The sequence below is a fragment of the Scyliorhinus torazame genome, chromosome 14, assembly GCF_047496885.1.
Source record: "Scyliorhinus torazame isolate Kashiwa2021f chromosome 14, sScyTor2.1, whole genome shotgun sequence".
Classification (NCBI taxonomy): domain Eukaryota; kingdom Metazoa; phylum Chordata; class Chondrichthyes; order Carcharhiniformes; family Scyliorhinidae; genus Scyliorhinus; species Scyliorhinus torazame.
The window spans coordinates 193,470,178-193,491,468 of record NC_092720.1 but is presented as its reverse complement, the minus strand read 5'-3'; the positions used below and the strand labels follow the sequence as shown (position 1 = coordinate 193,491,468).

General features: G+C 42.6%; 1 long non-coding RNA gene across 1 annotated transcript in view; it reads left to right on the top strand.

Annotated features, from left to right (window-relative positions):
* The window catches only part of LOC140389393 (uncharacterized), a 40,837-nt gene extending 21,245 nt beyond the window's left edge, over nucleotides 1-19,592 (top strand). Inside the window, exons 3-4 of the long non-coding RNA XR_011934372.1 lie at nucleotides 11,238-11,273; nucleotides 18,356-19,592. This is a non-coding gene — a long non-coding RNA (uncharacterized lncRNA). The remainder of the gene's footprint in view (nucleotides 1-11,237; nucleotides 11,274-18,355) is intronic.
* Nucleotides 19,593-21,291: the final 1,699 nt, after the last annotated feature.

Genomic DNA, 21,291 nt, shown 5'->3' with positions numbered 1-21,291 from the left:
AAAGAACGAAGTTGTAAGAACTCTCTATGAACCAATAAAACAAAATAGAAATCGATCGGTGTTCCTGACTAACTCATTATTACGATGCGATTTTAAATTAAAACGAGAGCCAACCTCCTCAGCTGGTCTGCTTTCAAAAAGCTGAATGTGCAGCTGAAAGTCGTTGACAGTCAGGGACTCCAAGCGTATTATAGAACAGAATCGATAGACACCTTCGGTGCGTGTGCATTTGAGCTCTCCAGGGATGACATGAGTTACATGATGCTGTTTTATATTGCAGACATGGACATCAAGTCCATCAAAGGAGCATATTCATGTGAATTCTGAACTTAATTGAGCGGCTGTATTTCCCTAGCAACAGGTCCTTACAAGATCTCAGATTGTGATTGGTCATTAGGCATTCAGATGAAATCCAGGTGGACGACAATTCAGACCAAGAGAAGGGACAACCAGCGAGCACTTTGCAATTCAGGTTATCAGTATTCAAGAACGTGCATGTGTTCAATGTCAAGATACAGGAGCATGACGATCCCGTATTAAAGCATCAACAAGATGTGAATGGTAAATGGTCAGATCATGACAAGCCACGGAGCTTCACTCTGGAGTTTAAGTTCGAGCTCAATGAATAGTTCATAAACTAGGTGATCACAAAAGTGTATCAGATAGATTCTTGGCCATTTTAATCATTTTTTGATGAACCAGAAATCATGGGGTGCACAGTTTGTAAGACCGAGGTATTTGGTTTCAGGCCTGTGAAACGATTCCTGTAGTCGACTGCTTGACACTCGATGACACAGAGGATGATTGGGAAGACATTGATGATGCATACAATGATAGAAACTGTGATGTTGAACAGATTGCCAACTACAAGAGTGAAACAGCGGAGATCCTCCAGGACACTGAGGATGAGTGGGCAGGCATTGATGATGAACACGATGATAGCAACTCTGATGCTGAACATATAGACAACTCCGTGAGTGAAACAGCGATGGAGCTGATGACAATCTCGCTATGCAGTTCAACTGATCACTCATACATTAACGAACTAGACCATGTTGACCTAATGCCTGAATCGACACGAACAGAGTGTCAGCATCGTGAATTCCGGTGAAGAGGAGTAATTGAGCATTGCTTCAGCGAAAGAAGAAGGGACAGCAACTGTTGCCGTAGATCTAACCTTTGCCCAGGTACCAGAACGTGAGACGCTCCAACATTCAGTTCAGGCTGCAGATGTGGGCATGAACAAAGAACTCAGTGCTGATGCATGGACACCTCAAGATCCATCCGAGAATCAGCAGACCTCCGAACACAGTGTGCAGGCCAGCACTGGACCTGAGGATACCAAGCCTCAACGTAAACACAAAAGGAGGCGCAAATCAATTACCAATAAAGCAGGAGGAAGAGCAGACGACTGGAAGAGCTAGCTCAACCCACTGACAAAAGTAAAAAAGAAGGTGATGTCATGACTGACAAGTCAGAGATAAAAGGACAGCAAATATGCAATGTAGCAGCAAACAGCATTGTGGCAAGAAACGAAAACGAAAGAAAGTTTTGCGGGCACATTTGGTGATCAGGATATGGTTATACGACTTACATGAGGACTGTCGTGCATAGGGGGAGTTCCAGGGGAGTACAAAGAAACTCCATGATAGCTTGCTCTGCATACGACAATTGTATTACCACGTACCGAACACAACAAATATGGGCACGTTTTTCCTCATGGAGAACCAGAGCGAGGGCCATTTGTTTAATAATGACGGATCGCCCCTTTAAAACGGGATTGCGAAATTTTATTTTCTCTCAGTGGGTTTCAAGTCACTGCAACGCTCTTCAGCAAAAGGCAGTAGAAGTAGAGTCTGTGAATATGTTTGAAGACAATTCTACATTAATTCGTGAATAACAAGGTACAAAAGTTGATCTGCGTAGTCAGGAATTTGGGGTTGAAATCAGAGGCTGAGGAGCTTTGATATTCTTGGATACAGGCGCGGGCTCGAGGAGCCGAGTGGCCTACCCTGGTTCCTGCTTCGTATGTTCATTTATGTTCGTACCTACCCTCTCAAGATCCTGAGATTCCACATCATGACACCACCGTTCTTCCAAACTCCACAAATTATAGGATTAAAGTGCTGAACTTTCCTCATCGGATAACCCATTCAATCCAGGAATCAATAATGCCACCCAGTCCCCTCGTTCATCACGCATAATTCCTCATGCCCTTCCCACGGCACCTCCCCTTTCAATCATCGATGGTGCAACTCCTGCCCCCTTACTGCCGCGCTTCATACATTTCAAGGCGCCAAACATTCTTCAGGTGAAGTAACTTTCCACTTGAACCTTGTGTTCAGTCGATTTTATATGCGGCCCTATGTACTGTATTCTATAAATCGGGAGAATACACGTAGATAGGGTGACTGCTTTGTAAAAAGAAGTCTTCTATCAGACTGGAAGCATGACTGAAACCTTTTTGTTCCGTCTCACTTCATCTCAGAATCTTTTGCCCATGTCCAAAATGGCATAATTGACCTCCTGCAATGTCCGAATGAAGCCCAATGGAAACTGACGATGCAGCATGTGTACTTCTCATTAGGCAAGTTACAGCCCTCGGAATCATCACGGAGTTCAACAACTTTAGTCTTTGACCTTGCTCCTCCATCCTGACCTTGTTTAAAAATCCAAACATGCTTTCGTCCCTACGAACAGACGCTGCTTCATCTGCTCGAACCCATCATATGCGGTACATGTAATCCATCACATTTCGGGCAGCGCGGTGGCGCAGCGGTTAGCACTGCAGGCTCACGGCGCCGATGTCCCAAGTTCGTAACCGGCCCTGGGCCACTGTCCGTGTGGAGTTTGCACATTTTCCCCCTGTTTGCGTGGGTTTCGCCCCCTCAACCCAAAAGATGTGCAGGATAGGTGGATTGAACAGGCTAAATTGCCCCTTAATTGGAAATATGAATTGGGCACTCTAAATTTATTTAAAAAATTAAAAAAAACATCACATTTCATCCTCTTCAGCTCTGAAGAAGAATCGTATAGTCCAGAAAGGTTACATTTGTTTCCCTCTCCAAAAATGCTGCCAGACATGCTTAGTTTTTCAAACATTTTCTGTTCTATTGCAAACTACTCTGGACAGCAACCAAAGCATTCATGTCCTTCCTTACGCAAAGAACGCACATTTTTACAGAATAATTGAGATGCGGTGTGATTAATGTCCGAATGGAAGGTCAGGCAGCATAGTAGCACAATTGTTAGCACAGTTGCTTCACAGCTCCAGGGTCCCAGTTTCGATTACCGACTTGGGACACGGCCTGTGCGGAGTCTGCATATTCTCCCCATGCTTGCGTGGGTTTCCTCCGGTTTCCTCCCACAGTCCAAAGATGTGCAGGTTCGGTGGAGTGGCCATGCTAAATTACCCTTAGTTTCCAATAAAGATTGGGTGGGGTTACGGGGTTATGGGGATAAGGTGGAGGCGTAGTTTTAAGTTGGTTGCTCTTTCCAAGGGCCGGTGCAGAGTCGGTGGGCCGAATTGCCTCCTTCTACACTCTACATTATTTGATTCTATGAACGATTTCCCTTCATTTATATCTGACTATTTGCCACGAAGACCAAAAGTGCTTATTGCCTAATTATGTATTGTACCTGCAGAATCATGTTTTGTTACGGATCTGTTCATACACTTCTATGGATAAAATTATGGGATGCGTGATTAGGTTCGGTTGCTCCTATTCAAATCCGTGAAGACACGACTTGCAAGTGGTTTCTTCCCGTGCCAGAAAATATCTATGATCTTACGGTTCGAAGTACAACAATAAAAATATTGCTCCATCGTTTAACATACCGGAAACTCTCCATTTCAATAATGCTCCGATTTATTATTTGTTCTTCGCAAATTAGACAAATTCACATGTTCTTGATATTTGCAGAGGGACCGACAGTAAATTTAGGGAAAATCCAAAAGCGGTAGGCTCCAGTATACTCGGACTTGCTTGTTTTTGAATGTAATCATGGCTGAAATCAACGTGACTTCGAATCCACCTCTCCTCTGCTTCCCATAATCATTGACACACTCGACGTTCAAAAATCCATCGAAGTCGCCTATGAATATATTTTGTGATCAAAGATCTCTAGCAAAATTCCATGTAAACTCTCCTTTGAATAACTTTCAGGAACAGAAAATGCTGGATAATCTCAGTAGGTCTGACAGCATCTGCGGAGATATGACATCGCAAATGTTTCGAGCCAGAATGACTCTTGGTCAAACCGAGAAGGAACGAGAAATGCTGTCCGATTTACACGGTTGTTGAGAGGAGTGGGGCGATGGAGCAGTGCGCCTTAATGAAGCGCCAGCTTACGTGGAGACTGACAAACATTGCATGGACAAAATTCCCATGGAAATGCAAATATTGGTCATAATGACTAAGAAGTGTTCTGACAGTGGCACATCAAGAGAATGTTTACTAGGAATATCTTTATTGTCTCAGATGCTCTGTGGAGGAGAATTCTATAGAATATAGATACGCTGGAACATAAATATTTGCTCAATTATACGCATAATAAACAGGGGATCAGTATAATTGAAATCGTGTCCACAACTCCCAGATTGCCCCTAAATTAAAAATATGTTTTAAAACATCCGTGCAGTGAAGTCACCTCAGGACCTTATCCGTTTCAAGAAGATGGGGTATGATTCTTCGAAACACCAATATGTTTAGGCCCACCCTGTGGAAGATTGACCATATAATAGTCTCCATTCGATTGACTGGATTTCATCTTGAGGTGATGGAGAGCGTTGAATGTTCCCTTGATCCCGAGAGCAATGTCATCGGGTGCCTCAAGTTCCCGGCAAGGTCAACAATGACGGTAAAAATAGAGTGGAGGAAGCAGACAAAATGCAATGCGAAACAAGTCATCAACGGCAATCAAGTTTAAGATACTCGGAGGGTCTCAATGGCTGCGATGGAGGACAAAGCGTACAGCAGCAGCGAGACCCTGGGTCGTCGAGGTTCCTTTGCTACTGGAGCTGGACCTACCCTTTTTAAAAGGCCATGTGTTTGCTCATGTGAGTAACATCATACCCACGCTAAAAGAGATCCCGCTGAAGGCGCCGACCTAGAGGAAATCGGCGCACCCCCACACAGACACTCGCGACTGTGATCGGTGAGAGATGACTGTGAGGTTTGACCACGTAGGCGACATAGTTTGATTCAATCTTCTGCCCCTTACAATTAGAGCAGGAGAGCATTTTGGGAACTGTCTTCACGACTGTGCAGCCCACCAGGAGGCACTCTGCTTAGCCTGCATGGGCACTCCGGTAACACAGTGGTTAGTACTGTTGCTTCACAGCGCCACGGTCGCAGGTTCGATTCCCGGCTTGGAAATCGCTCGCCCAGTGTCTGCGTGGGTTTACTCCGGATACTCCAGCTTTCTCCCACAAGTCCCCAAAGACGTGCTGTTATGCAATTCTGAATTCACCCTCTGTGTGCCCGAATGTGCGCCGGAATGTGGCAACTAGGGGGCTTTTCACTGTAACCTCATTGCAGCGTTCATGAAAGCCTGTTTGTGACAACAAAGATTATTATTATTTTGCGGAAAATGCTGTGGAAGTTGCCGCAAAAATAGTTTGTGCTGCCTCCAATCTGACTGGAACACCACATTCAGCAGGTTCATCTAACTGAGATCAGAAAATCAAAGTCAAACTGAAGGAATGTCAGCAATCTAGAGTACAAAGATCGAAAGAGCACTGCCCGAAACATTTGACCAGTAAATTGTCGATGATGCGGCTTGATGGTCGGGCTCGTCAGCCTAGCAAGAACCCACAGAACCTATGACCAGAAACACGGAGCTTCTTAGGTTGACAGTCATACCGTTGGGGAGTGATCGCCGAAGAAGAAAAGTCGAGTAAATAGTTTCCGAATAGTTTATAATACAATTGCGGAATTCGATGAGTAAGGAGAGAAACAGTATAAACAATGCTCTGGTTGTCATCTAATTGGGGACCTGTACCTCGTCGTAACGCTGGATCAATGTCTGTACTTTATCCTCCTTGAACTGAGCGCCACTATTACACTTTCGTACGAAGCAAGTGATATACTTATATTCGAACTGCTTTGCTGCTCACGCTGCAAATAGCCATCACAGTCTGAAAATAATATGCATTTATATTATACCTGCCAAAGTTTCGCACATTGCACTCTATCAGAATGTTTGTCAATCATTTAAACGGTCTGAAATCTTTTGCAGATTGTTTGTCTTTAATATATACCCTGTTTACTTTGCTATGTTTGTATCGTAAGCTAATTTAGAAACCATATGTTCAGTTCCTTCGTAAAAGTCCATTGACATAGGCTATCACGCTTTATGGCGTCAGCAACCATCACTCTACCGAGACCCTCAAGTTGAACTAGTCCATGCAAAAATAATCCTTTCGTCTCTCCCGTTTACTCGACGTTAGCTACATATTACTCGATACACGCACATCTATCAGTCCTTACATCTGCTTTTTCTGATCGAACCAACGAGGTTTTCCTGATCCAATTAGATTTAGATGTCTGTCACGTTTACCGAGGTACATGGAAGCGTATTGGTCCATGGAAAATCCAGGCAGATTTTATCACACATGAAAAACATAAGACATGCGATAAATACTCAATGTACATACATAAACATGGCCATCGGGTGAAGCATAGAGATGGTCGTTCTGCACAGCGGAGAAGATGCGTGAAGAGATAGGTTCAGCCCATAAGAGCGGCATTTATAAGCCTGGAAACAGAGGGAAAGAAGTTGTTTATGAATCTGCTAGTGCGTGTTCTCAGTCTTTTGTATCTTCTGCCCGACGGAAGAGATTCGAAGAGAGAATAGCCGGGTTGGAGGGATATTTGATTATGCTGTCCGCCAACCAAGGCAGCAAAAGGTGTAGACAGAGTCATTCGATGGGAGGCGAGTGGCATGATGGACTGGACTCTGTTCACGGCACTCTGTAGTTTGTTACGGCCTTGGGCCATGCCAATCAATGATTCAGCAAGATCGGATGCTTTCTGTGGTTCATCTGTAAGCATTGGGAGGAGGTAATGTGGAAATGCCGAGTTAATTTCGTTTCTTGAGGGAGCATAGTGCTGTAGTGCGTACTTGTTCGGAGCGTCGAAGTGGGTAGACCAGGACAGATTGCTGGAGATATGTCCATCTAGGTATTTGCAGAGAGTCAACCATCTCCAACTGGATACCTTTGATGCTGTCAGTAACATTTTGTGATTGATTTCTGTTACACCCTCCAATTTCCAAAATATTTTCAAATGTCCTTGTGGTTGATTCTAATTCTTTTACATAAAGACACCCTCCGAAAAACAAACGCTCACGTGTTTTCTTTTTACGTTTAATTAAATTATTGTAGCAACAAATACGCTTTTAATACATATCTCAATCACTTTCCTTCAAAACACTAATTCAAACATTTGCGTTATACTAATATATTTCTACAGGTTTCTAAAATCTTCCCACGCTTCTAAACTATCACTCACCTTCTGATTCATACCAGGTTTTTCTTTCAACTTGTTGGTGAACTGAAACGCCTTCTTCAGCAACGGATGATGAATTTTGACAGACTTTGTCAATTTATGGATCTTTCATGAGACCTCTGAAATGTCTCAATATTTAATTATTTTTTTTAAGAGTGCCCAAATCAGTTTTTTCCAATAAAGGAACAATTTTGCGTGGACAATGCACATACCCTGCACATCCTTGAGTTGTGGGGGCGAAACACACGCAAACACGGGCAGAATGTGCAAACTGCACACGGGCAGTGCCCCAGAGCCGGGATCGAGCCTGGGAACTCGGCGCCGTGAGGCTGCAGGGCTAACTCACTGCGCCACCATGCTGCCCTGAAATGTCCCTATAACAGCATCCCACAGATTCTTCACGGTCCTACATGTTTTCTTATCTCAAAATTCGCTTGAGGAAATCTGGTCACGCATTGCTCGAATTTCCGTAATTTAAATTTAAGACAGTAATCTCAGAACCACATTCCTCACCTCTTCGGAACTTCAAATGGCTTTGAATATTTAGATATCAAAATTAGCCGCCTTGTAAACACTTTTATGACATAGTCATCAGACTCCAACAGATGTCATTATCTGTATAGTGGACATCAATTCGTTTACGAATGAATGTCGAATGCATTCAACTCTAAAGTATTTAAGTCAAAAATTCAGTTATTTTTGAAAACTGGTGCCTTTGTTGTGCTGCTCGTTTACGTGCGAAGTCCATTCCCGCAATACTTCAACTATCACTACCCATATTTTGCTCTCTGAATAGACTTGTCATTTATCTTTGCGTCCACGTCATCTTACGTCACGTGTCCTTCGCCCCCACTCACATAGTTTAAAACCTTTCCAGCCATACATATTTAGCGACCCACCAGAAATCTATCCAAAGCATCGAAGTGAAGGTCTTGCAAATGGTAAACCTCGCAAATTTGCAACACTCACGCCGCCTCACAAAGAATCAGAAAACATTTTTCCTCGAATCGTTGACTCTTGCATTACTCTATAATCTTATTTGACTTACAGCAATGCGCTCGCGGGTCAGATTTTAATGGAGAAATTGGTATAGTGCTGATTTGTCTTTAGAATGCCACCCACCCACCCACCCCAAGAACGTTGTGTAGTACTACCCATGTTAATGCATTAACTCCAATGCCATGGGCTCTTATCTTCTGCATATTTCAATACACGTAGCGGCCCCAGTGTTATACATGATTACATAATTTTAAGAAATGTCAAACGTGGTTCACAAAACAGGTGCTCATCCTGATTGCATTACAATTTTCGAAATGACTGCTGCGATTTCATCATATAATGAGTACCACCATTTTCCAAACGCCAGATGTTACACCTTCAGTTAACTGTCGTTCCTGATGTTGTGTCAACCAACTTTGGATGAATCTGCTTTTACAACATTAAAATATGTTGTGACATTTCCAGAATTTAGGGACGTTTGGAAGAATAGAAACAATGCATTCCCTATCTCTACAGCCACTTCGGTTAAGATCCCAGATGCAGAGCATCAGTTCTACAGCACATTTCATTTCCTTTTCCAACACAGTTTCACTCTTGATTATGACGGTTTTGAAACCGTATTTCCGTTAAAATTTTAGATTTTATACGATCATGTTGGATTGTTTTCATTGCCTTCCACTGTAAATACAAAAGCAGGATAAAAAAATAAAAGGCGGGAAAAGTATCCTTTGTTTATGTTCAAGAATGTCTTCTTGTGCCCAAATGAGTCACCGATCAAATGTTTTTTTTAATCATGTCTTGGTCACTGCACTGTGAAGTACCAGTCACTCTGAGGTGTAATTATTGGCGCTGGCCGGAATTCTGCACTCGTTGGGATTCCTTTTTTGCCATCGGGATTCGCTTATCTCAATGCCTTACACCTGTGTCATGCCTGTTCAAATGGCCATCTTTGGTATCAAACGAGTTTTGAATGAGTTTAACAATCAGGCGTGCACTGTGCGAACTTTGGGAAACATCCAGAACTTTATTTCAGATGGAAGACTATTGATGGATCAGCTGACGATGTCTGGACCTAGGAGGTTACCAGGAGAAACATGAAAAGTGAAATATCACAGCTGAGATACTTGGCCTCATGCAAACAATAGTCGAATACTCTGACCTTTTCGATTCACGTTTCCCCCAAGCAATGCCTGTGAGTTTCCCGGCTGCTTGGAATGACTTCAGCGGGATATCCCATTGGTGGCGGGACGCGCCACCAAGAAACAAGCGCCAGGGGGCCTGGGTAACCCCACCAATGTGCTGGATTTGCCGATTTCTACCTTCGCCCTCCTCCCAAGGATTGTGTTTCCCGGCGCCGCGCTGTTCACTGGAGATGGGATTATCTGTTCCACGCACTGTCATTGAAGCCATATCACGCCGATTCAGGATCCCATCGGCCGGAGAATGTGTTTGGCACTGACGATGAATTATCTGTCATTCTTCGCTGTCCTTATACGGTCATCCAACGTTTCTGTCAGGTTGACACTTGAATCAGGAAATGTAGTCATTATTTTCGGAAATTTAAATGCTACAATTTAGGTGTGTACGTCAAATCGAGTTTGCTTGGTCGAACTTTCGAGTTTCATAACAGGAAGAACATATATAACAGCAGAACATTATTTGGACTCGTTTCGAAATTTAGATACCACCAGCAAATAAGCTACCGGTATCGTGTGGTCCTACTTTATCTCAACTTGACTGCATCGTCAGGTAATAATTCTGTAATACTTCTCGGCTCAAAACTTAACCTTATACTTCTAAAACGCTGCCTTCAATCTTCGTTTGGACTTCGGTTCCTAATTGCTACCATCAAGCAAATGTTTTGAAACGCCAAGAAGTTGACAGCAAGGTTCCATAGCGTATCTTCACAGAGAATATTAAGTACAATGACACTTATTACGATATCATAAATTTCATATTGTGCATTTGAGCAGAAACTGGCATAAGATTTTCTGCCGTTTTTTTTTGGTCTTCGTTTCCATTGCCAGAATTGTCAAATTAGTGGCCGGTGTGCTTCAACCTCGCTCGCAGCTGTGATTCTCCAATCCGCTTAAAGTGAATGGTATTTTGTCTGTGACGCCGAGTTCCCCGTTTTAATTGCAGAGTGGAGTCAACGGGCGAGAACGAGGTCGCCGTTGTCATTTGGATTTCCCATTGAAGCCACCCACAATACGGGAAAACCCGGCGCCTCGGTGCTTGCCGGCGGGAACAGTGAATCGCAACGGCTGGAGAATTCCCTCAGATTAACCTCGACGCCACTGCACCACCCCCTCCTCCAGCCCAATTCACCTCCAAATGTGCAACACACATTGCGGGTCAGTAGCGGTTGTATATTTTTTAATGAACTAAACTGCCCTTTCCAATATGGAAAATCAATTGCAATAGCTCACCGCCTGGATTCTATGTTGCCGCAGCTGCGTGTTTCTTTGCCCACTGTTTGTTGGCGACGTAATTCTATATTCCGTCCGCTTGTAAATGGGATTTCCCATTGAAGCAACAACAAGCCGCCGGGGAATCCGAAGGGGTAGGCGTTCCGGCGGGAAAAGTGAGTCACAACGACCGTCTATGTAGCAGCAAAATGCATCCTGTTCATTGAACAATTGACCCGTTCACGAGGAGACATCAAGGTGTTTTAAAATAATTGTTATAGTTTCAAAAATAATGCAGTGACAAATATTAACGTTACAGAAATGAGAAAACTGATTGAAGCTTTAAGGAATGCAGGTAAGAACCAAGTAAGTTTGTCATTAAACATATTGTTGTCTAGTCTACATTTTGATCACACCATTGTCAATAAAATATCGAATTGGACGGAATGGTAAAGCTAATGTGCTCGTCATTCAAAGGCAACGGGGGAATTAATTAGGGAATAAAGACTCCAATGTCATCACGGCAGCTGTAGAATTCAAAATGTATTACTTCATCATTTGGGAACTAAAAGTTAAACTCAGAAACGGTGACTACGGAATTTCAGAGAGTCAACGAAAATCTATCCCGTGCCACTATTACCTTTGGAACGTTAATAAGCCTTACCGCGTCGGACCTATAAATCTACCGAGGTACACATCTTATGGTTACGTCTTAACTACCTGTGGCATGATATCAAAGAGCATTCAGTGGGAGACACCCTCTCAGAAAACAATATCTCTTAACTAACGTCTCGGGCGCCAGTGTCTTAATTGGCAGAGCAGTGTAGGGGTAACGGGAATTCACAAAATTGCACAGTCCCAATCAGCGAATTGTGACTTGCATCCAATGTCGCAGGCACCGTTGTGAGTTCCTGCCTAGGTCCTGTCAAACCGGGAACACGTTGGCTAAGAATGGATATACACTCTGAGACCAAATATTGAATATTGCCCGATGATACCAGATGATTTCTGTTCAAAAATTGGCAACTGATATCTCGCTAATTATTAAATGCAGGTCCTCCCTACTGATTGATTAGTATTCCTTCATTTCGAATCATATATGCAAGAGTGTTTCTGCACATTAACCGCGAACATTACAAATTGCTTGTGGGTGTCAATGACATTTGTAAAATCAGGCTCCGTAGCCCAAACATCCGGGTACCGAAGTACACAGCTCCCAAGCTGGGCCGGTTGTGACAGACACATCAACAGGGGGGGGGGGGGGCGGGGGGGATGATTACCCTAAGACTGAGAAGTTTGTAAGTCGTAGTCGAACCTGGTATCACGGCTTGATCGCGAAGGAAATAGTGCTCAGCTAACTGTCATTATGAAGATGGATTTATGCCGTCACACGATTGATAATGAAATGAAAATCGCTTATTGTCACAAGTAGGCTTCAAATGAAGTTACTGTGAAAAGCCCCTAGTCGCCACATTCCGGCGCCTGTTCGGGGGGGGGGGCTGGTACGGGAATTGAACCGTGCTGCTGGCCTGCCTGGTCTGCTTTAATAGCCAGCTCTTTAGCCCTGCGCTAAACCAGCCCCTATTGCTACCATGAGTTACGTTTGATGGCAGTGTAATTGCACTAAACGGAACAGATTTAGATCATACGTAGCAACTGAACACACCGGATGCACGAGGGACTGTGGGTGATCACCGTTCGAAGAATTATATTATCTCACAATGTGGAAACGCACAGCCCTTACACATCACTCATTCCGCCAACCCTATCAAGTCAACGGATCGATCAGGTCAAAAGAGATGTGAGGGAATTAATGCCTGGTGCAGGTCCAGATATAAGGTAAAATAAATGAATTAGCAACCTGTTGAAATTGTACACAATGGCAACGTGCATGTGCACCAGTTGGTGAATCTGTTCTGCAACATATTAATATATATATATGTAGAAAACGTATGAGCTGCACCCCTGAAGCCTATCAGCAGCATCAAAGTTAAATTCAGCCATGATCATACTAAATGGCGGAGCAGATTCTCGAGCCTGAATTGCCGACTACTGCTCCTGGATCTTACATTCTAATATTCTTAGAATAGTCACGGTGATGGTGAGGTAGTTTCAGCTCAATTCAAACAAATGACAATTTTGCAGCTCTTATTTTCCCAGAATAGTTTTCCCAGAAACTTCATTGCAGTGTTAATGTAAACCTACTTGTGACAATAAATAGATTATTATTATTAGTGCAAACAGCCGAAGGATTAGCAGTCCTAACACAAAGGTTTCGACAAATGCCAGTTGACACGACACTAATACCTTCAAAAATAGAATGGATCCTGACTCGAATTAACCACCTCTGTTACAATATTTGGAATAGACATCCTCTGTTCAACATTCAGTAGCTATGACAAATGCCCCTCCCCAAGCTACAATGTGGTACCGTCTACTGGAACTGAATTCTGGTGATACGGTATTCCCTCCAAAGTAATCAACAGTCCAGGGAATAGACAATGTTGTCTACTATAAAGCTGGTGGCAACAGAAAGAACTCTGATCCTCATCAATCCTGAAAAGTGCTGGAACTTCGGAACTCAGGCGTCCAAACTAACTTGTTCTACGTTCCTTCCCCACTGTGAGATTTGGGCACTGGGAAAGTGCAGCATTCTAGAACCATTCATCATTCCTGGGAAATGCCATTCCAGTTGACGTCTGAATCTGTACTCTGGAAAGATGTGAAACCAAAATTTGGATTTTATTGTGATCATGTCATGGACGCTCTTTATATTTCCTCGTCCCCGATTTATTCTGTGAATTTGAAGGAACGAACAATGAGAATTCCCTAGTGCTCGCCTGTGTAAAAAGTATCAAACCACTTTATTTTCATCTTACTTCGTATTTTCTGTCCTTGTATTTAAACGAGGATTGACACATTTCCAAAGTTAAGGGTTCGGGAAACTTCGTTGCGATTTATAAAGGTGCAAGTCAGAATGAAAACACCTTTCTGTTTCCGGATGGGTTGAGAATTAAAAAAACAGGGCAATTTAAACTGATCCTCCCCCTGATGTCCGTGACATCGTATGCCAAATGGGTCATTCATCCTGCCCTTATTCTGATAGGCGGCACGATTGCACAGTAGTTAGCACTGCTGCCTCACAGCCTCTGGGACACGGGTTCGATTCACACCTCAGGTGGCTGTGTTTTTTTGCACATTCTCCCTGTGTCTGCGTGGGTTTCTTCTGGGTGCTCTGGTTTACATCCACAGTCAAAAAAGGTGCAGATGAAGTGGATTGGAGAAGCTAATTGTCCCTGAGTGTGAGGTTATAGGGCGTGGGAGGGGACCTAAGTGGGGGATATTTCTGACGGTGCGGGTGGACTCCATGGGCTGAATTGCCTCTTGCTGTTCTGTGGGGATTTTATGATTCTACGATGTCGCGAGTGTTGCCTTTGGTACCTTCCAGCCACGTCGATTCACGTGATATCGTGACATAGCTGACGACAATGGCCCGTGTCAACAGCACGGAAACAGAACGAAGATGCATTAGCCAGAAGTAGCAGCTCCAAGCATTCAACCACAAATTCTGAACTGGCACCTACAAGGCAATGTAAATAAAAACACGCATGTTCGTCTTATCCACAAGAATGAAGTGCAATTCGCAGCCCAACATTTTCCGCCAGATCAGTCAAATTTACGTCACCGCGAAAATGATATAATCTATTGTGCATTGCAAGTGGAACCTACACATAACCAAAACGTGTGCATTAATACCCAGCTTTACGTACGGCAGCGGAACACGGATCTTGTTTCAAAACAGCCTTGATCCAAGCATGGAGTGCAAAATCATTTTTACCTAAGAGATCCGAGGAACTGCACTTGACGTCAAGGCACCCATTGATAGATAAACATCATGGAACGATAAATAAATGAAGTCAAGGCGAACATTCAAACATATGATATAGAAACAACAGTACACCAGCAGACCACTCTGACTTGTTCTGCCTTTCGATACGACGAGGCAAACTGTTTGTGTTACAATTGTGACATTTCCATTCACCCCGATAATACTGCCTTGGATGGCAATAATCCACCTATGTCCCCTTAAAAATAATTAACTAACTGACTCCACCGCCTTCTGCAGCATAATATGACAGGCACCGACCTTGGAAGCAAACAATATGCCCCATCTCCGTCTGAAAAGGATGACCACTAATTTTGAACAGTTTGCCTTAGTTCTTGAATAACCCACAAACGGATACATCCTTTCCACGTGCATCCTGTCAAGTCAATTCATGATCTTATATACTTTATTTTTTTCTTTTATTTTCCAATTAAGTGGAAATGTATCATAGCCAATACACCTACACTCCACAGCTTGGGGTTCTGGGAGTGAAGGTCATGCAGACATGGGGATAATGTGCAAAATCTACACAGATATTGACGGAGGGCTGGGATCAAAGCCGGTTCTTCAGTGCCATGTGGCAGAAGGGCGAACCACTCCGCCACCATTCCAGCCGATCTTATAGACTGCAACCTTGTCAACCCTCACCCTTCCAATCTCCAAAGGAAGCATGCCACATTTATCTAAAGTTTCCACATTAGGCAAGCTGTTCGTTCTAGATATTCATCAGGTGAACTGATTCGTCACCGCCAATGACATGTTTAGATTGTTCCTCAAATAACGAGAGGACAACTTAACACAGCATTCGAGATGAAGATTCACCCATTCCTTTACAACTGAAACTTAAAATCTTTATCTGCACATACAATATGTGTCGTAATAGAGGATAGCACGCTAACAGCCTCCTAAGTAAATTGATGTAACTGCATACTAACGTTTTGCGAATCATACAGCAACACACCTAGTTCTACACCTCAAAGTCTGCAGCTATTCTCATTTAATAATTTTATAACTTTTTTCTGCCATCATGGGCAACTTCACGTTTTCTTGCATCATGTTACATCTGTCAGAAATCGCCTGTTCACACGCTGAACCTATTTATATATGTCTGCTGTCCTCCGATAACCATTGACATAATATGTTCCTTCCTAACTCTGCGTCATCTTCAAATTTAGCATTCATATATTTCCTCCCATATAGAACACAGAACATAGGGCATACAGGGCAGAAGGAGGCCGTTCGGCCCATCGAATCTGCACCGACCCACTTAAACCCTCACTGTCACCCTATCCCCGTAACCGAATAACAACTCCTAACTTTTTTGGGCACTAAGGGCAATTTAGCATGGTCAATTCACCTAACCTGCACGTCTTTGGACTGTGGGAGAAAACCGGAGCACCCGGAGGAAACCCACGCAGACACGGGGATAACGTGCAGACTCCGCACATACAGAGACCCAGCGGGGAATCGAATATGGGACCCTGGGGCTGTGCAGCCACAGTGCTAGCCACCTGTTCTACCGTGCTGAAAGGCTAAGGACCCAGAGGGAGTGCACCCGACACATCCTGGCAAGCCGAAAATGGTTTATTAATGCAGTGTCTGTTTCCTGCCGGACGGTCATTCTACTCCTCGTGCTAATATACTCTCCTTTGAACGACGGGTTTTTAGTTTCCTCAAAAATCTTTTATGTGGCGACATTTCCTTCTTAGATACTATTTCCTTATCAGCAGCGAACTGACACTCATTTTATTTACTCTCATCCTAAATCGGAGGAGAGTGGGGGATCGTCCACTTACTCGAGTTAAACGTGGCACCATGAGATATGTTTGTGGTTGTTGGAATTGAATTATCCTTTCCAACTGGTATATTTGAACGAGTTTCTCAGATAGTAGACTCGCCCAAATGTCTTCAGCTCCTTTAGTAAGACCGTGATCAGCAACTTCTCTCTTTGATTCCAGAAGGTTTATAATGCTTGAACATTTCTCAGAAAAATAATTTCGCTCTCGAATGTGTTCTCACGTAGCACGCATTCAGAACTGAATTGAAAAATAGCTGCTGAATTCGTGCCAAACCAACGATCATTTACTTCAATAAAAAAAACTATCCATTTCTTCTCAGCCTTTCTCATAATTAAAATCACTTTTTGCTCCCCCACATTAATTTATTCCAGGAGACTGCATTTATAAGAATGTTAACTCTATTGTCCATGTAAATACTCTGGCTACAAGAAACCGTCAGATTATACTGTTTTTGTCTCAAATAATACGACTCTTCACTCCATGACGTCTGTTCAATATACACAATGCACAATGTTACAATCTGTTGGAGTACTGCCCCTTATCTGGGTGAGTGAAGGTCCAACAACACTCAGGAAATTGGAAATAATTTACGAACATGTGGCCAGTTTAATCGGATGCCATGTACTAAATTAAATATCCTACATCTCCTACCATCGATCCAGAGTGGCATCAATACGTCAAATGCAAAATGCATTAACGGAACTCAGCGAACCTCTTTCAACAGCACCTAGCACCCAGAAATGCAAAGGTGGCAAATGCATCGCCTGCATCAAGCCTTCAACCGGGCACACAATCCTGACTGGAATTATACCGTAATTTATTCACTGCATCTGATACAGACATCTGTTTCTCCTTTCCTAATAAGCCGGTACTTCCATGTAGACTAGAAAGAAATAAGTATTTCATGACTCCGGTTCACCAACAGCTTTGCATACAAATTATCGGTGAAGCACAAAGGTTGAACTTGCAAGTCACACGCTTCACAAACTTCAAAGCAGACAATATTGTCCAATCACTCTTTTCGATGTTTATGTCTATGTTTGATCTGTCAGATGCGACTCTCACCAGCTTCTACAGATGCACCATACAAAGCATTCTCTCTGGTTGTATCACAGCTTGGTGTGGAGCCTGCTCTGCCCAAGACCGCAAGCAATGACAAAAGGTCGTGAATGTAGCCCAGTCCATCGCGCAAACCCGTCTCCCGCCCATTAACTCTACCTATAATTCCCCCTGCCTCGGAAAGGCAGCAAGCATAATTAAGAACCCCAGGCACCCCGGACGTATTCTCTTCCTCGTTCTTCCGTCAGGAAAAATATACCAAAGGTTGATGTCACGTACCAACCGACTCAAAAACAGCTTCTTCCTTGCTGCCATCAGACTTTTGAATGGACGTACCTCATATTAAGTTGATATTTCCTCTACACCTTGCCATGACTGTAACATTATATTCTGCAGCCTCTCCTTCAATCCCTATGTACGGTCTGCATTGTTTGTCCAGCATGGAAGAAACAATACTTTTCACTGAATACTAATTCATGTGACAATAAGAAATCAAAATAAATCAAAACTTGTTAATGGCATGCTTTTAAAATATTAGCAAAGGGCCTGTTAAAAGGTAATTGTCACAGTTTGAGTTGGTGGAGAATATGCAAAGAAAGAGAAATCGTGTAATCTAAGTAAGAATAAATTGTATTCACTTTTGCGCAAATATATTGTAATTTTCATTGTATTTTTTAAAATCTCCCTCAACAGAGACCTCGCTGACTGACAAAGAAGAAGGTGCATTCTTGAAAAAGTGTTCTTCTATGTGAAAACATGTGTTGTCATAACGTAAACAAAAAAGGTGTTCGAAAAACTCGGCAGGCCTGATAGCATCGGTGAAGAGAGCAATGGCGTTCAATGTACACACTGTGGAACGAGATTTTTGCATCTTATTCCAACCCAACTGGAACGGCAACGAAGTATTACCTTTTCTGATCTGAAGGCCCTTTCTGTGCCGACTAAAATAGAGCGAAATATTTTCACAACAGTATTTTTCCAATTGGATGCAACGACCTCGTGTCATTACATTGTATACGTCAGTACTCAAAGAGTAGCTTGGCAGTTTTTCAAAAGAACAGCTCAGCCAATGAGGACTTGGAAAGTTATGCACTCCATACCAGTGAGCATGAAGTAATTTTTGTTGTATTGTCACGTGGAGTTCAGGTGACTCTGTGTCTTTCAGTGTGCACAAACCGCCCAATATATGATTATTTTATTAATCGAGGAATAAGCTCTGGGGATCTACTTGAGAGTTTTATTTAAAGTGTACTGCGGTTAATAATTAAGTGTGCAGAACTCCAAAAGGTCATGAATATAGCCCAATCCATCACGCAAACCAACCTCACATCCATTGACTCTGTCGACAATTCCCCCTACCTCGGAACGGCAGCCAGCATAATTAAGGTCAACACGCACCCCGGACACACACTCTTTAACCTTCTCCCGTCAGGAAAAAGGATACAAAAGTTGAGGTCACGTCTCAACTGACTCTTGAACAGATACGTCGTTACTGCCATCTGACGTTTGAATGGACCTATCTCGCATTAAGTTGATCTTTTCTCTACCCCATAGGTATGAACAGTAACAATACATTGAGTAGTCTCTCCTTCACATGTATGGGGTGCGTTGCATGCATAGCATGCAAGACACAATACTTTTCACTGTATACGAATACGTGTGACAATGATAAATCAAATCAAATCAAATCAAAGAATCCCTTAAATTTTCCTTCCCTTGCAAAGAATGATTGGTTCAGAAACACGTGATTTATATTTTATATTGCTCATGGAATTATCGTTGTTCTGTAATTGTCTGTCTGATAGGAAAGCACCAATTAATGTAAAAAAGTTAACTTCAAATCACTGATTGCGTTTGTAACTCAGAACTGCAATACATCAATGAAACTCTGAGTGAAAAAGGTGAGAACAAATAAACTATGTCCAATTTTGTCTTTTGTTTTTCTTGCTCACTTCTGTGCATATTGCATCAGTATTGATCTATTTCATATCCAGGTTAATGAACATGCTTTCACTGTTGCATCAAAAACGTAGGACTAGGCTGTAGATAGTATTCTTCACAAAAAAAATAATATTCAATTTTAAAATCAACTTCGCAGCTAATGTTTTATGAAATGCGTATTACTCAATTACACATAGAGTTTGATTTAATTCGTAACATTGCACCTGATATTAATGCGTATTCTGACAATAGCCCAGATTTCTTGCCGTTGTATTTCTCAACAGAAAGTACCATCCACTTCAAGGAGAAAGGTGACTGCTTCCAAAATATGTGCTGTTTTTTGCACTCCGCTGACACAATAGAGTTTTGCTTTTGTCTCACTGCTTGGGAAGATATTTCGAAAACGAATATGCTCAGTTGCGTCCTTTTCCATGTCGTGTCCTACAATCAATGCGACTTTTATTATTTTTCTGCACTTTTAGTGGTCCTTTCAGAAGAGTGGCTTTCCCGTCAGTAAAATAAATTGCGAGCCTCAATTTCAAAACTGCATTGCAAACAATTAAGTGTGCTATCCATATTCTTCAGTTTTTCTGTTGAAACCCAATCAATTCACAACCGAATGGCAAACGGACTTGCGTGGATGACATACTAAAACATGCTACCTGGTTATGCTCATGCTTTATTTCAAGACATCTTGTTTTATCTTAAGTGTTGAATGTGTAATATTCCCAGACTAGGCACTAACAGTGGCTAGGATACTGGACTTCCAATATTTTAGTTTACTCAGTGAAATAGTGTGCCAGGATACTTCATTTCAGGAGTGATTGCAAAATAAATAGGTATTTGGTGTTCTGTTAAGTTATTGTTAACACGGTATTATTATTTTCAAAACTCATCCCCGAAAATGTCTCCAATTCCACCTTAAACTGTACTAAATACAGTAAATACAATCTATTTTCCCAATTATACAAACAAGAAAAGAAAATGGGCAGCATGGTGGCACAGTGTTTATCACTGCTGCCTCAGAACAACAGGACCCTGGATCAATTGAAGTCTTGCGTCACTACCTGTGTGTGTGTGGGGGGGGGGGGTTACACTATCTCCCCGTCTCTGCATTGGTTTCCTGCGGGTATTCCAGTTTCTTCCCACAGTCTATAGATCTTGAGGTCATAATAAAATTGTCCCTCAGTGTCCAGGGATTGGAAAATTATGTGAGGCAGGAATACTATGGGTGAGTGGGCCTTGGTGGGGTACTCTTTCAGAGGATCAGTGCATATAAGAAGGGTCGACGGACCTCCTTATGCACTGCAGGAATTATATTATATGGTTGTAAAAATATACAACCATAAAGCAATTATGCAACCCATGTCAGGGAGCAATACTTGCTTTCCAGAACAGATGTGACTTCTGTAAGAAATGCTGCAAACTCTGATATGATGTCTACAAGAAGTTTTTTCAACTTTGTTCCAGTTTCCGCCATGCCCTTAGACAAGTCCGCATTTCTTTAAATACTGTTGCACTTTTTTGAACTATAACAGTGTGAGATGAAAAGCCATAATTATGGATTAAGTGTTAGCCAGATCAGAACACATCTTCAAGGGTTTCTCCAAATGTCTGAATGTTTCACCAGCAATGCCATCATCTCCAAACACTGAAAGCAAATTAACCCCACAGGCGGAAAACACGTT